Consider the following 14,684-nt stretch of genomic DNA (forward strand, 5'->3'; position numbering starts at 1 on the left):
TATTCCGTAGTCTTCTGTCTGTATGTTGCGCGCGCGCGCGCGTGTGTTCTGGCCTTTTGCGGGATCAAAAACTCGAATTTCTGAGGGAAAAAAAAAAAAAAACTTTCACCGCCGTATGATACAAGCTTACTCACCTGCAGCTGAAAAGTCCTGAGAACTAAAGGTTATTCGCGTCCTAGACTGAATTCGAACCAACGTTAACTTAAGCAAATGTTTAAGCACGCAACTACCGTTTACGTTATTGCTATCAATAAAATGATTAAAGACACTCAAGTTGGAAACAAGTAACTACTTGGGAGAGCATCTTTCACATAAATTGAGAAATCTCCCGTAGTGCTCAAAAGATTCCTTAAAAAAAAAAAAAATTCCATTACCTACTATATACACTGCACCCTTCAATAGATTAGAATTGACGGGCTGTTTAACTCGAAAGATCTGAGTTTAGATCCCGTGTATGAAGCGGAGGACATTCACGTTGGACTTTTCAAGTGAATGAGTTAGTCTCATGTGGCGGGATCTCTTTCCACGCAAAAAAAGACAAACATAGCGTACAACACACTTCATTAGTTGCTTCAATATAATGTTAACCATACAAGGAACCTCGACACCGTCCCCTAAAACCTGACTGGTGTTAGAAATTTACAGCGCGCTTATAGGTAGCGTGTATCGAATCCCCACCCCTCCTGCTGTTTGTCTCACTTATCTATTCAAAACAGATGTTTCCAAGAAAACAAATACATAAAAATCAGGATCGGTATAATAAACACTCGCTTCATCGGCATCAGCGAAGTTCTTCCCATGAACTCGAAATAATGACAAGACCCGCAATTCAGTAAAGCTTAATAATTTATCCGATGAACAGCATGGATTATTAAACCTCCCGCTACCACCGACGTAGCCCAAGTGCGTTCAAATTGCTCTGATAGAATAAAAACCCAGCAAGAACAGATTATCTCCAAGGCGCAGCCGGTCTGGATAAATGGTGATGATTAATGATGAACGTGGCATAGTCAATTTATCTTCTCCACTGTACGTTCTGTACCAGATCCCAAAGCACTTTTCGGGGATAAAAGCGCCAACTTGCTCAACCTGAAATCGACAATATACCGGACAAATGCTTGCAATACGTGGCACGCCCTCCAACTGCTGCGCGCGAAGAATGTCGATTTCAAGTACACGTGATGGTGTGCGCGCGTTCTCTTTCTGTTGCTAGTTATTGTTGGATAAAGTGTCAGGAAGCGATTGGCTATGACGCTTATTATGGTACGATATATTAGGTAGCGCAACTCCCCGTAAGTGAAAATAGAAGAGAAGATAAAAAATCATAAAAGAAGAGAGAAAAAAAATCATTTTCCGAACATGTACAGCATTTAATGGATAAAATTTCATTGCGTAGAGTAGCAAATGATTGGCTTCGTACGTAGTTATTTTCTATAATTTGCGACTGACAAATCTGAATAATTTTGTTCCTTTGTAATGACATTTCGGAAATATTTTCGAATAAGGGGGAAAAATCGATCAAATTTCACGCCGGTTTTTACCCAACTGCTACCCCCACGTAAGCGTACTCTATAATTTCGCCCCGACAGTAATTTTAATAACGAAATAAATCTATTCAGAAGTGTTGAATGATTCATGGACTTTCTATTCCATCAGTGAAATAAAAAGTTCACAGATAAAAAGTGATATAACTTCACTTTTTTATATTCGTCTTTTTTATTTCATTTTTATTTTCAAGTAAAAGATAAAATAGACTTTATTTCTTAATTAATATTCAGATTAAGTTTATAAGTTCATTTATTTTTAATCTAAATCCGCTAAAAAGGCCACACAAAAAACTTACAGGAAAAAAAAACTTAATCTGCAACTGATTAAAACTATAAAGTGATGATACGAGCTCCTACATCCATTGTAGGATGCGAGGTGTAATAGCATTATTGATAAACTGTATCGAAATCAATTACAGTTGACCCTTGAACAACGCGGGGATTAGGGACCCCGATTCCCCCCCCCCCCCCTCATCGTTTGAAAATCCGCGTATAACTCTTGACTCCCCAAACGCTTAACTATTCATAGCCTACTGTTGACCGGAAGCCTTACCGATAACATAAACAGTCGATTAACACATATTCTGCATATGTATGTAGTATATACTATATTCTTACAATAAAATAAGCTAGAGTAAAGAAAATCGTAAGGGAAGTGAAAATACATTTACAATACTGTACTGTATTTATCGATACCGTAAGTTTACGTCGTCTGTTTACAAGATGAATCGTATGTCTGTCAGTACCCTCATCAGTATTCTTATATGATACAAAACACTGTAGATGCTTTACGTATTGCTAACACTAGACGTCAAAAATGAAAAGATAACGTGAAAAAGAAATTCATATTTATTTACTGGTATAGCGATTCATGCATTGATAACGAAGAAGCAGCAATATGATTGCTTTATGGTAGCCTAGTGCAATCGATACCATTGCTTCGCGGTAGCCTAGCCTATACACTAAGGAATGAATCGTTCTAAAATTTTTATTTTATTCCAGTTAAATAAATTTAACTAATTAATAACAGTTAATTTTACGCAGTGGTGATTTAATACTGCATCTTTACGTTTGTTTACATTCTCTCGACTGCGAATGGCGCCATGTGCGGTCTGTAAGTTTTGATAAATTTTAATTTTTTATAATATATTGCGTATATTTTATGGTAGTAAAATACACTAATATCTACATATATTTTATGCATTCAGGACACACCTAACTTTTTCTTAATTTTTTTCTATATTTCTAGGCTAGGTGGTTCGTCTGCGAATGTTTTTTTTAAATTGTCGCAAATTTCCAAAAAAAAATTTTTAATATATTTAAAAAAATATTAGAAATTTAAAAAAACCATTAAAACTTCGGGTATAAGTCTGTCGCGCAGTTCAAACCAGCGTTCTTCAAGGGTGAACTGTTCTTTATAATTAATAATAAAAAGTGTATTTGTAAAATTAACTCAGATATTTATGGCTTTGCTTATCCCCACACTGTTTTTCAGTAGGTAGGTTCATTACGTAACTTACTTTAAAATTTGTATTTGAAATCAATGTTTACACAGTCTTAATATGATTTTTTTTTCTTTTGAAGAGCCTCTTATGCAATAAGATTCAAGGATAGGTCTGTTATAAATAATAATAATAATAATAATAATAATAATAAACTGTTATTTACAGAAATTGGTAAATTTAAATACCATTATTCATTTGAAAATACCTGGGAATTCTATGATAATAAAATATACTTTTTAATATCGATTTATTTATTTATTTTTTTGCTGTAGATAACCATTCATATTCTATTTCTCTTAATATTTATTCGGATTATATGGAACCTTTTTCGGAGCGTTTATGTAATAAACTTCTTCAAAATATAATCGCACAATCTACGTTTCCATTGATTTTCTCAATTTAAAAAAAAAAAAAAAAAAAACTCACCACACACACACACCCGCGCGCACCATTCCCAACACAACCAGTTTCCATTACTTACATCTTGTTATCGAGAAAAGTCTCCTAATATGCATGCCACGTGCACACGCTTTTTAGGTGATAATGAAGTGGCGTATTGTTGGAAAGAAGACGTGAGCGCATGCGTGCCACGTATATGTCTAGTGAAAGGATGCGACTTGCTGTTGTAAAATAATCTTTTCTTGCAAAAGTGGTGTTGGCAGCTGCGAGGTTCCATTTAAAATACGAGAAAAGAGTTCGTGAAATAAATTAATGGATTGGTTTTAATTCTCGTGGGCGTGAATAGACAGCTGGTTGTAGAGATTTCCAAAGTGTGAGGCGCACTTCTCTATTTTCTAGAGAAAGGAATGCTGTTCTCTAAAAATTGAAGGAAATTTCAGTTAAATGTTACGGAATGCAATAGAAAATTGCACACGACTTTGATCCACTTCCAGTTTATCACTTCTTACTGTTTGTGATAGAAATATATGTGATGTATGTTACAATTCATTTTGCGCTATCGATTATGACTCATTTGTAGCTGTAAAAATTTTAATGTCCCAAAATGCCAGATAAGCATTGTTATAATTTTTTAACCTTTTCTTTAGTTATGCATATTGTGTTTATGTTTATTATTACTATCATGTGTAGGATTCCCCACACTGTTTCCTACCCCTTCAAAACAAACAAACCAACCAGTCGTATTTTCAAACAAAACGAAGCATGGAAATATGATTGATCACTCTGTCCAGCACGAGTTAACAAACCTCCTTAGCAGAGTTGGTATCCACAATGCCTTTCGGTGTTAGAGATCGAATTTCTCAACTCGAAGAACTTTTGTAAGATTTTAAACTGAAGACGGGTCAGTCGGTCTTCTTGCACCTTTGTAGTAGGATTATTCTTCCCTAAAAATCGGGCTTTTAATACGGTCGAAGAAACTCTGAAGTTCAGCGCGTTAATTGCGTGTGTGTTCTTTGGCCAGTTTGAATTTCTGTTTTTTTTTTTTTTTCTTTCTGTGATATGAAAAATCCAAGTCTCCGAAATTTCAAAGAACAGAAAGAGATGAAATGAATGAGGCGACATAAGTTCAATTAAGTCAGTTTAAATCCACTTAGTGTTGGCATTTATTCCGTTTTCCACTTTCCTAGTGCTCAATATACAACGAAATGCAAAAGCGACAGAACGCCACCTGCCGGAAGTAAATTTTTTATTCGTTAATTGGTGAATTCTTGTTCTAAAATAGCACTTTCCCCGTGTAGAATGGTTGGGTATTAAGCACAAATGTTCTATATCTTCTGTATAGAAAAAAAAAAAAAAGCGGTCATTTTCTAACCCCCCTTTTTTTTTCCAAACGAAATGGCGTAAATGACAAGCAGTCGGAAGAAATGGCAGACGTTTACCTCAAGCTACGCGAAGAATGTGCTAAAATGTACTTCCCATGTAAGGAACCAAACGTGCTTTGTGTTAGCTGCGAATAACGACTGCTGTTAGCAAGCTACACCACCTTTGTTTACACCACAATGCCAAAGGACATGCGCATTAAAACGATCCTTTTGGTCGCCTCTCTCCTAAATGACTTTTCGCCATCTTTATGGTGCTGTTGATTCTGGGAATTTTAATGAGTTCGGAGTATTAAACAAGAGAGCAAGCGAAGCGACACAGAGACGCTAAACAAGACCTTTCCCTTTTCACATGACAGGACGTCTTTGTAAAGTTCACATACCTGCTGTAACTATCCAGATCAGTTTCAACAATAATAGAAAACACACGTGACTGATTCGAATGGCTCATTTTCGCCGCTGATATATGAAATGAAATCAGAATTTCGATCAATAGCGTACTTGAATTAAATTCTAGTTAGCAGGAAATTATATTCTTGTTTGATCCTTTATCTAGTGTAAGGAAAGCTTACACATGAAATAATACTTTTTTTCTGATATGGCGAATTAATGCAGAAATCGTATATTTTTCATATGCAATTAACAAACAGGTGTATTACTTATTATTAAAATATTCTGGATCAGAGGCGGTTGTAGATACATTTTTCACTTGTTTGCAAAGTAAATTATACTTGCTAAGCACTTATATACTTCTTTAATCCCTTATCCAAATGTAAGCAAAGCTTGCTCGCGAAGTAGCTTGAGGAACTAGGTTACTTGTTGTATAATGGCTGATAACGTCAATTGCCTTGGTATCCCACAATGCAAACCATACTTTCTCTCTGGCATGTATATTGCTATGAATTATGCTGTTGTATGATAGTTTCTACTGATCATCAGCAATTCATGGAGTACGTCATTTATTTGAACGATATCGACTTGTTGAGTCTTGTGATTTGTTCCTTCTATCCTTTATATCCTACGTTTTCTTCCTTGTTGCTTCATAAACAACATTCTTCAATTTTATAGCCAAAAGAATAAGAAGAAGAAAAAAAACCAACTTTCCTTTATTTCATTATCGTTCACTTTGTAGTACTAACTCCGGTCGTCTTTCCGTTCTTTGCAACTCTAATTACGGCGAAGGTTCTCTTTATGACCCTCCGTATACGCGAAATAAAACTGTGTCCAGCAAAGTTAGGCTCCGGCTGAAAGCATCGCGGTGCATTGTTGGCTGTAAAGTGAAGTTAGTAAGCTCCAGAGACCTGAAAGGATGGCGGAATAGCACTTGCAATATAGTCGGCCGACGATATTAGTACTCGAAGCCAAAGGCAAAGTAACGACTTTATGATAGTTCCTGTAAAGGGGGCTCCCGGGCAAGCTCGTGACACGTTCTTGTAGCTGATTGGATGGGGGGATATTGAAGGGGAAGTGGCAATATTAGTTCACGACCGATATACTCTCTCTCTCTCTCTCCCGTTTAGAATGGGGGGGGGGGGGGATTTTAACGCATGAGACAAGTGACGTACATGCTTTAAGAGAGGATTGACGAAAATGATAGGAGAGAAATAAGTTGCTAGACTGGAAATTACATTAAGTACATTTGCTGGACCAGAAGGGAGAAACAGATCGACGGACTTACATTCTCACTAGAAATCCCTACAATGTTATCTCCTAAGTGCTAAAAGTGCTGCAGGCAACTTTTTCCATCTTACGACACTTCTGTAGTTTTGTTTTGCGCAACCGGTTTGTTCAAGGATGAAAAATGTTGTTATTATCAGCATTTTTATCCTTTAAATAAATACTGCGAAGGATATTTCCCCACCCCCACCCCCAGTTCACTCTTAAGCATGCTCCTGTTAAAAATCAAGAACCATTTAAAATTTCATCGATACTGTTTGTTGATTGTTGAAGAATGCACTGGTTAGGGTTTCTACGATGAAGCTTGTCTGGTTTTCCGTGCAATATCAGTGCCATTGGGACCCGAATCATTTCCGGAAATAGCGGATATGACTCGTCCATACATTGATAAGCTGTAATGTTCTACTGCAATGACGTTTCTAAAAATTAAATCATTCCTAGAGTTCGTGTAGCCTCATGGTATTTGCGTGTATTGATTGCAGTGCATAGAACATCCAATGTCGTTCCTTATGAGCATAAATCTTTTCTAAAAGAAATGAGTGACGAACTGGATATTAAGATTGTGTTTTTCATAACGATTCACCGGAATGTATAATGCAAAGTGTTGTGTTGCAAGTTTGATGTCGTTGTGAAAATAGTTTCATAGTATTTTCCAGTTGTTATAAAAATAAATGCTTAATCGCAATAGATTTGATAGATTTTTTTTTTTTTTATATAGATTTGAGTTTATGCTCATCGTTTAAAAGATGTTTAAATAGTCATGATTTATCATAAAATAAACTCGGGATGCTCAGCTTCGGTATACTCTTTGGTGTTATTTTCCTGTCCAGCGAAATTGATCACGTGGTAGAATCATTATGGAAAACCACTAATATCCTATCGATGTATAAAGCTTCTCGTGTAATTTCTGGAGGAATTCTTATTAATTAGTCGATAATGGTCGTTTCGGCCTTTTCAGAATATTAAAAAAACTTCTTCAACACATTGATTGCGAGCGTTAAACAACTACATCCACATTTTAGTCACTGAATTAGAAACTTTATTCAATACCGCGTTGGATCTCCTTTAGCCCGAATTACAGCACATTTGCGGTTTCCACAAGGTGCTGGATTGCATCTACGTCTACAACATACCAGGCGTTCACCAGACAGTCCTTTAACTGGCTTACATTTGATGGAAGAAAACTTTGCTCCCGGATCTGTTTTTTTCTAACATTCCTCATACATTCTCAACGGGATTCGGATCTAAGCTTTGTGGCGGCTAGGGAAGATGGTGGAAGTCGTTCTCATGCTCGCTGAACCACTGTTGAACGATTCTTGCGCGATGGACAGTAGCATTGTCGTCCATGAAACAGCCGTCACCTGCTGAATTAAAAGTCAATATTGCAGGATGGACATGATCGGTAACAATGTTCAGACATTTCTTGGAGAACGCCCAACCTTCAACAATATCAGGGGACCCATTCCGTACCAACATGTCCCACATGACACCACCTCCAGAACCTTGAGTTGTGTTTATTTTATGTTTATTTTTATACGTTATGTTTACAAGGCAAGTTGGGCACCATCGGTAAAGAACAAGATGCACCGTAACTCGTCGGACCACACGACTTTTTCCCCAGTGTCCAGTCACAGTGTTCGTGACACCACTTTCCGGTTCTACGCAGAATCAGTGGTTTCCGTATAAGCATGCGATTTCCAATACCAATTCTTTTCAGTTCTCTTTGTATAGTTCTGTGAGATGTGAGTCGGGAACGGCCTTCATTAAATGCTTCGGTCAGCTGCTGCACACAGGAAGTTCTGCTTGTCCATGCAAACTATCATACGATGGCGATCTCGTTCCTGACAGACTGTCTTAGGAACACAGTTACGCCTTTTAGAAAAGCAATGCGGGTTATTTTTCCAATGATTAAACAGTGGAAAAATCATCTCTCACCTTTTGAGAAACTAGTCAGCTCTTCTGTTTTCAAAATCGTGGCTCCATCCAGACGGGCATCCACAATAAGCCATTTATCGAACTCAGATGGATGCTTTTGTGATCAACACTGTTGACGATTACCGACCAGCAGTCCTAGACGCACATGACAAAGTATTTTGCATATGTATATCTGCATAAAGGTTTCTGATTCAGTGGCCGCTATGTGTATTAATAGGACCATCAAGTTAAATTATAAATTTAGAACAACGCCTAACAATTCTATTTAGAAGAAGAAATTTTTTTAGGCACATTAAACATTCTATTTCCAACATTGTCAATAATAAACTCCATGTTAAGCTGAACTTAATTTAATTTTATTATGTATAACGCTTCTATTTAGATATTAGTGTGATAAAAATTTCACTTAAAAGGCATTTCATCTGTGTTTAAATCTTATTATTTTTCAATATTGGCATGACTCAGTTTGCGTGTTTGGTGTCTATAAGAGCTTTTTCTTTCTTTTTTTTTTATGTGTGTGTGTGTGTGTGTTACTTTTTCACATATGTAATAATTAAAAGTTCATCATTGAGGTTTACGTATATATCCATCGGCATTAAAAAGAAAAATCAAGAAATAATAAAAAAAAAGAAAGAAACATATCACAAAAGCAATGAAAGATTAGAAGAGGAAATAATTAAAAGTTATAAGTTTAAAATATTTATATTGTATTAATATTACTAGAATAATGATTTTAAAAGTGTATTCTATATATATATATATATAACCAACCTTCCTATTAAAAAAAAAAACGAAGGAAGTAGATAATTGGCACTATAGGCAGTTGCTTATTTTTTTCTATACACTAGCACTTCAGTTTAGGGTTAAGGTACGGGTCCCAGAATCATAACAAAAATGTGGCTCCCTAAAAATACAAACACACAGAGAACATCCACATAAAAAGACATCTTTTAACAAATAACAAAATAAAAATTTAAAGAAGGCCTAATAAGTTTAAAATACACTGCAAATTCGACTTGGTTTACATAAACTTATCTCTTGATAATTATTAGTGAGGCAAATATTCTCATGGCATCGATGCGATGCCACCTCGCAACCAACCTTCCTTGAGCTGCCATTGATATAAATAAACGCTAATGTCTGACTCCACTTCTCCCACCGCCAACTTTCAAAATCAAAAAGAAACGACTATTTATATCCGCAGTCACCGAGTGCCTAGTCTCGCGAGACAAAACGAAGGTGAATTACCGTAGAGGTCGGAAGTTGGCCAAGAAGGGCAAAACTTTCTAGTGACAATCATTTTTTGTGATTGCGTTTAGTTAAGATTAGCTCGACAGTTAGAACTAGTGTTGTGAGGATTGTATAGTGATTTTTTATCCGTTTTAAAAATGAGTCGAATATATTTAGACAAAGTTAAGAAATACGTGTACGAACGAGGATACTTTACAGCTGTTCTGAAATAATATTCTTGGTGGGTGGCTTTTGTAGCATTCAGTTTATAGGAAGACTGCATACCAAGGTAAATGGGTTTAATTTTTTTATAAATCTTAATTATTTTCACTGTGCTTATGTGGAATTTTTAATCCTTTCTGTTGTACATGTGTGTGTACACTTATTTAAATAGATGTATGCTCTGTAGATATATTTTATTCACATACTATGCAGTTGTTGGTAACGAAATATCTCGGAAATGTACAGTGTTAGTTCATTCAATTATTTGTAACCTATAGCCAATCCTAGTTATCGTGTATGTGTATAAATGTTTGTGCGCATGCGTGAATGTATTTTTTTTTGGTATTTTTTTGCATACATGTAAATTTCCTTTTTCATTAGATGAATTAGATAGTGCAGGCGTTAAAGCTGAAAATGTGAACAATGTCACGAGATAACTGAAATCAACAATGAGACGAAACAACTGAAATCATCAACAATTGAAAAAAAAAAAAAAAACATTTCAAAGGCTAAACAATAAAAATGATGGCAATTGCAACAATGGTCACTAAAATAACTTCCCACACGAATAGAATTCATCTTAATGAAAAAGAGCTAAAACTGTCTACAATGGGGGATCTGAAATCAGTAAACAACAGAAACCATGAGAGGAAACTAACAAAGCCGATTGTTTCTACGATGTCATCCTTTCTAGAATAGCGCATAACAAGTCTCCTAAAGAGATGCTTAGCAGTCTTTTTTCCCATTCCATTTATCACTTTTAATCTTCAGTGGCCTCTTGGCATTTTGAGCGTCTAATCCTGGCATTCCTAAAGATTTATCTGTGTTCTAACTCGCTCCGATATACGTTTAGGAATCCTATCATTCCTTGCTGCCTTTCGTGCGAGCCAAAGATAACGGCTCATTTTCCTGTCAGCATCGGTAGCATTAGTTTTGTCACCGTTCCAGCTACAACCTATTCTTCGCTCGAAGGTTAAAGTTCAGTCTACGGACAAAGATCTGCACTACGAAAACGTTGGCATTAATAATGCGTACAAATTACCAGCATAGTCGACCATAGCGCCCTCTTGTGAATAGACGTTGAATTCCTTGTTCGTTCATTCTCATTTGTTGCGGTATTTAGAAACGAAAAAGTTTGGAATGTGCCACGTGGGGAAGCAACACTTGCAGGGGGTATCGTAAACGACTCCTTAACTTGAGGGTTCGCTAATTAGAGCAGTGGAGACTGGTGAACATTGCGCGAACATTATCACCTATTTGGATACACGGCTTCTTCTTCTTCCCAAGCTCGGTTTAGTTCGCGGATCATCACGGCACAGATCAATGTTAATAACGATCATTAGAGAAGGAGGCACTTCGTTATACCTCACTATTTAGATGCAGTAAGTCTGTCATCACTAAGGCAGGGAGGTGTGCTGTACTATTAGCGAGTTTTCAACCCATCGATCTTTCTTCTACGCACACACAAGGGAGTACTAAGAAAGCTGACATCAATCGGCGATGGGCCATTAGCTAACTGATGCACCGAGACGGCCGGTGGACTTGGCGAAACATTTTGTTACCGAAATGGCAGCGTAGGGAGTTGATGGAATGACTTGGGAAGTCCTGGAAGGGAATTTTGGATGCAGGAATTTAAGCTTTGTCCAACACGATGGAATTGATTAAACAATATCCGCACGTTTACTGATTTTCACAAGGCTGCTTTCATACCTTTTAGTTGTGCCAGAATGAGTCTCCATGTGCGGCTCGTTTTCTTCAAAGGTAAGCTAAAGTGATTCTTTAAAAAAAATCAAAACAGTATTATGCATAGTTTTGTTTATATCGCATGTTTTTATTGTAGTGCAGTTTGCAATGGAATTTTGTATACTGCAATGGAATTTTTGTATAGTCGTCTGCTTCTTTCAAACTTTGAAAGAAGCAGACGACTTCTGTCCAATAATGGTAGTTTAATATGTGTGTATGGTATTTCTGCTCCATTGTTGCCGAAGTAATTAATGAATCCAAAACCGCATTGTTATGCTGTTTGTGTTGTGTTTATTTCTGGAAGATCGTCGTCTGCTTATTTATTTTTCTTTTTGGTTTTGCTGTAGCCGATTTCGTTTCCCTTTTTTGTTAGTTTCATAAGCGTATAGCCAGTGAAGAACTGCATAGTCCGTCTAAAATAACGCTATGGATAATACAGCAAATTTTTTTTATGACCTAAGCTTTGAGAAGCGACTGGTGAAAGATCTCAGCCGCTATTAGTCATCTTTGCACCAGTTAAGGAGTCTTCGTAATCTAGCATACACGAGCCTCTTCGTTGTGCATTCAGAGTGACAACATCTTTCCTTTATTGGAAAGACTTGGGTTTCGAATTCCATGACGCGAGGAAGATTCGTTAAAATAGTTTTTCAACTGTGAGTAAGTCTTACACACGGGGATGGAAAGGTTTTTCTCCCTGGAAAATCGGCGTTTTCATTCCCAAGAAAGAAATGTCTTTGTTGTCATGAGACAACAAAGGGGAGCTTAATTTTGTCCAGCAAAACAGACAAAGCGTCTACAGAACTCACGCACAGTTAGTACGTTTGTAAAATAAGTTTTACTTACCTAAATACATTTCTGGTACTCGAATACAATCTAGATATAAATATAAATATTAGATTTAAGTAGCAATATTGTTCTTTCCTTTAACATGACTTGGACTTAAAGTATACAATATGGGATTGGGATTAAGAAGCGCTGCTAAAAGTTTGGTAACAAAAAGAATCAATTCTTAATTGAAGAGTGAAACAGTGAAGTCAGCGGGTGATACTTTTAATTTTTTTTTTTCACTAAAGCTTCTTAGGTAAGAATTTTCTGTTAGAATAAGTTTAGGAAATGAATCTTTGTTGAATATCTAAGATCGAACTAGCAATTCAGTTCACTGCACACAGAACTGTATTTAATCATTTGCTGATTAAGATCTCTAGTGGAATGCGAATAATAAGACACGGAAACCTGCTCTTTAAATCACTTAGATATATTAATAAATATTATATCTGCAAACAAATAAAATAGTTCTTCACTTTGTGCATAGTAAACAATGATATTTAGATGGGATTTTATCGGGATTGAGATTGATCAGTGACTCTTGCTGATAAGGAAATCTGGCACATGCTATGCAAGTTACCCACATCACACGTGCGTCTTTTGGCCTTAGTTGCTTTGGTGTAATCCAAACAGTCATCTAACTAATTCATAAGTAATAGCATTCTTACTATGTATCGTTCCTTTTTTTTTTTTTTCAATAGATTACGAATTTACAATTTTTTGTAGAGCCCCTGTGACTCTTATTGAAGACACCAATCAGGCATCAAAGCCCATTTGACTGAAGTAATTTATTTATTTATTTAGTGTTTATTACTTGAAATATCGAATAAATAACTTACGTATCTATTCAACAACTTATGAGTTTAAATCCCACTCTGAACAAAGTCATCTCCCACCTAAAGGTGGGAGATGACTTTCATCCTCCGGTGTGAGACCACCACCCTGCTTATTGGAGACCTGAAATGGCTTGAAAAAATTCCATGTTTGGTCTCTAGAGGAGGGTGTTGGGTTGTCTAGCCATTAATCCGCCTATGGTAATAATGTTTATTTATTTTATTTTATTTTTTTATGGAGAACTCATCCACGAGCGGCTACTCAACCTATAGTACGCAAGTACCGTAGATGACAATAATGAACGATTGGTTTAAAATCTTTCGTAAATGGAATTTTCATTAAAAAAAAAATTATTAACCTTTTATCTGGTTATCTTAGCGGTCTGATACTGAACCAGAGAGTTTTTTTTTCAGCCGGAAACTCGGGTTCTTCGTCCCTCAGAACATGATATTTACACGGGGGAGGTTCCTACCCCCCCCGAACACACATCTACAGACATAAATACATTTCATACCCCCCCCCTCCAATCAGGCTCTGCGATAAGCCGGTTGGGATGGCTTGAAGTCACATCATGTAAAATAGCGAACCCCGCTCCAACCGGATTATAACGCGAGGAAGAAGAAGAAGATCTCATTAACTAATCGTATTAGCACATATTTAGGTTAAGATCGCTGCTATATATTAAGCTGGGAATTCTCTTTTAATACAATTTTTGTTACAAAAAAAATAAACGTTAGCTTTAGCTTGACTTGTATTGATAGTTTTAGTAACAGCGGAAGCGCTCAACTACGGCGTGTGTTTCGTGTGTTTTCTCTCAATCCAGTGGATGGTGGGTTAGCAATGCAACTAGGGAATTACTATAGAACAAGATGGTTTTTCATTGCTTTATGTCTGTAGATTATATGTTCGTGGGGACGATCTGTTTGTTTAGAGGGACGAAAAGGTCAAGTTTTTGTGGGAAAACCCTCTACCTCCATATGAGACCGACTAACTCAGTTTTGAGTGAAAAGGCCTGATAAAAGGGATTCAAATGGGCTCCTCAACTATTTATCCCCCAGAATATTATAATGTCCAAGTGGATAGTTACATGAAAGCACGCAATAGTGTTTCCTTTGGCGGGGGGGGGGGGGTACGGAGATTGAACATCACCGGTCAGTAGCATTCGAATGTAGCGATGTCAAGGCATACTTCGCGTGGACTAGAGCCAACCAGGTCGGTGTTTCGTTACTCTTCCCCTTCCCCCACCACCACAACTCGGATTTAAAAAAAATAAATAATTCACAACCTTGAAATAAACATGCGTACGGACGGACAGAATCAATCTCATTGGTTGTACCACATTTCGCGAAACGTCCTTAATGAGTTTTATCATTATTATTTCGATGTAT

The 14,684-nt window shown here is 36.7% G+C and overlaps 1 protein-coding gene across 4 annotated transcripts in view; it reads left to right on the forward strand.

Moving 5' to 3' along the window:
* Positions 1-14,684, forward strand: part of LOC150108382 (uncharacterized) — a 195,873-nt gene that overhangs the window by 78,818 nt on the left and 102,371 nt on the right. The window contains exon 1 of one of the 4 annotated variants that reach the window (XM_090415787.1): positions 9,737-9,961. The exons of 2 other annotated variants lie outside the window; for them this stretch is intronic. The gene's annotated coding sequence lies outside the window, so the exon portion shown is untranslated. Of the gene's footprint in view, positions 1-9,736; positions 9,962-11,013; positions 11,656-14,684 lie in introns of those variants that run through there. One more of the 4 variants, XM_090415785.1, reaches the window with a different exon arrangement.

Source organism: Typopeltis vanoorti, chromosome 3, assembly GCF_054136105.1.
Source record: "Typopeltis vanoorti isolate ZY-2024b chromosome 3, IOZ_Tvanoo_1.0, whole genome shotgun sequence".
Classification (NCBI taxonomy): domain Eukaryota; kingdom Metazoa; phylum Arthropoda; class Arachnida; order Uropygi; family Thelyphonidae; genus Typopeltis; species Typopeltis vanoorti.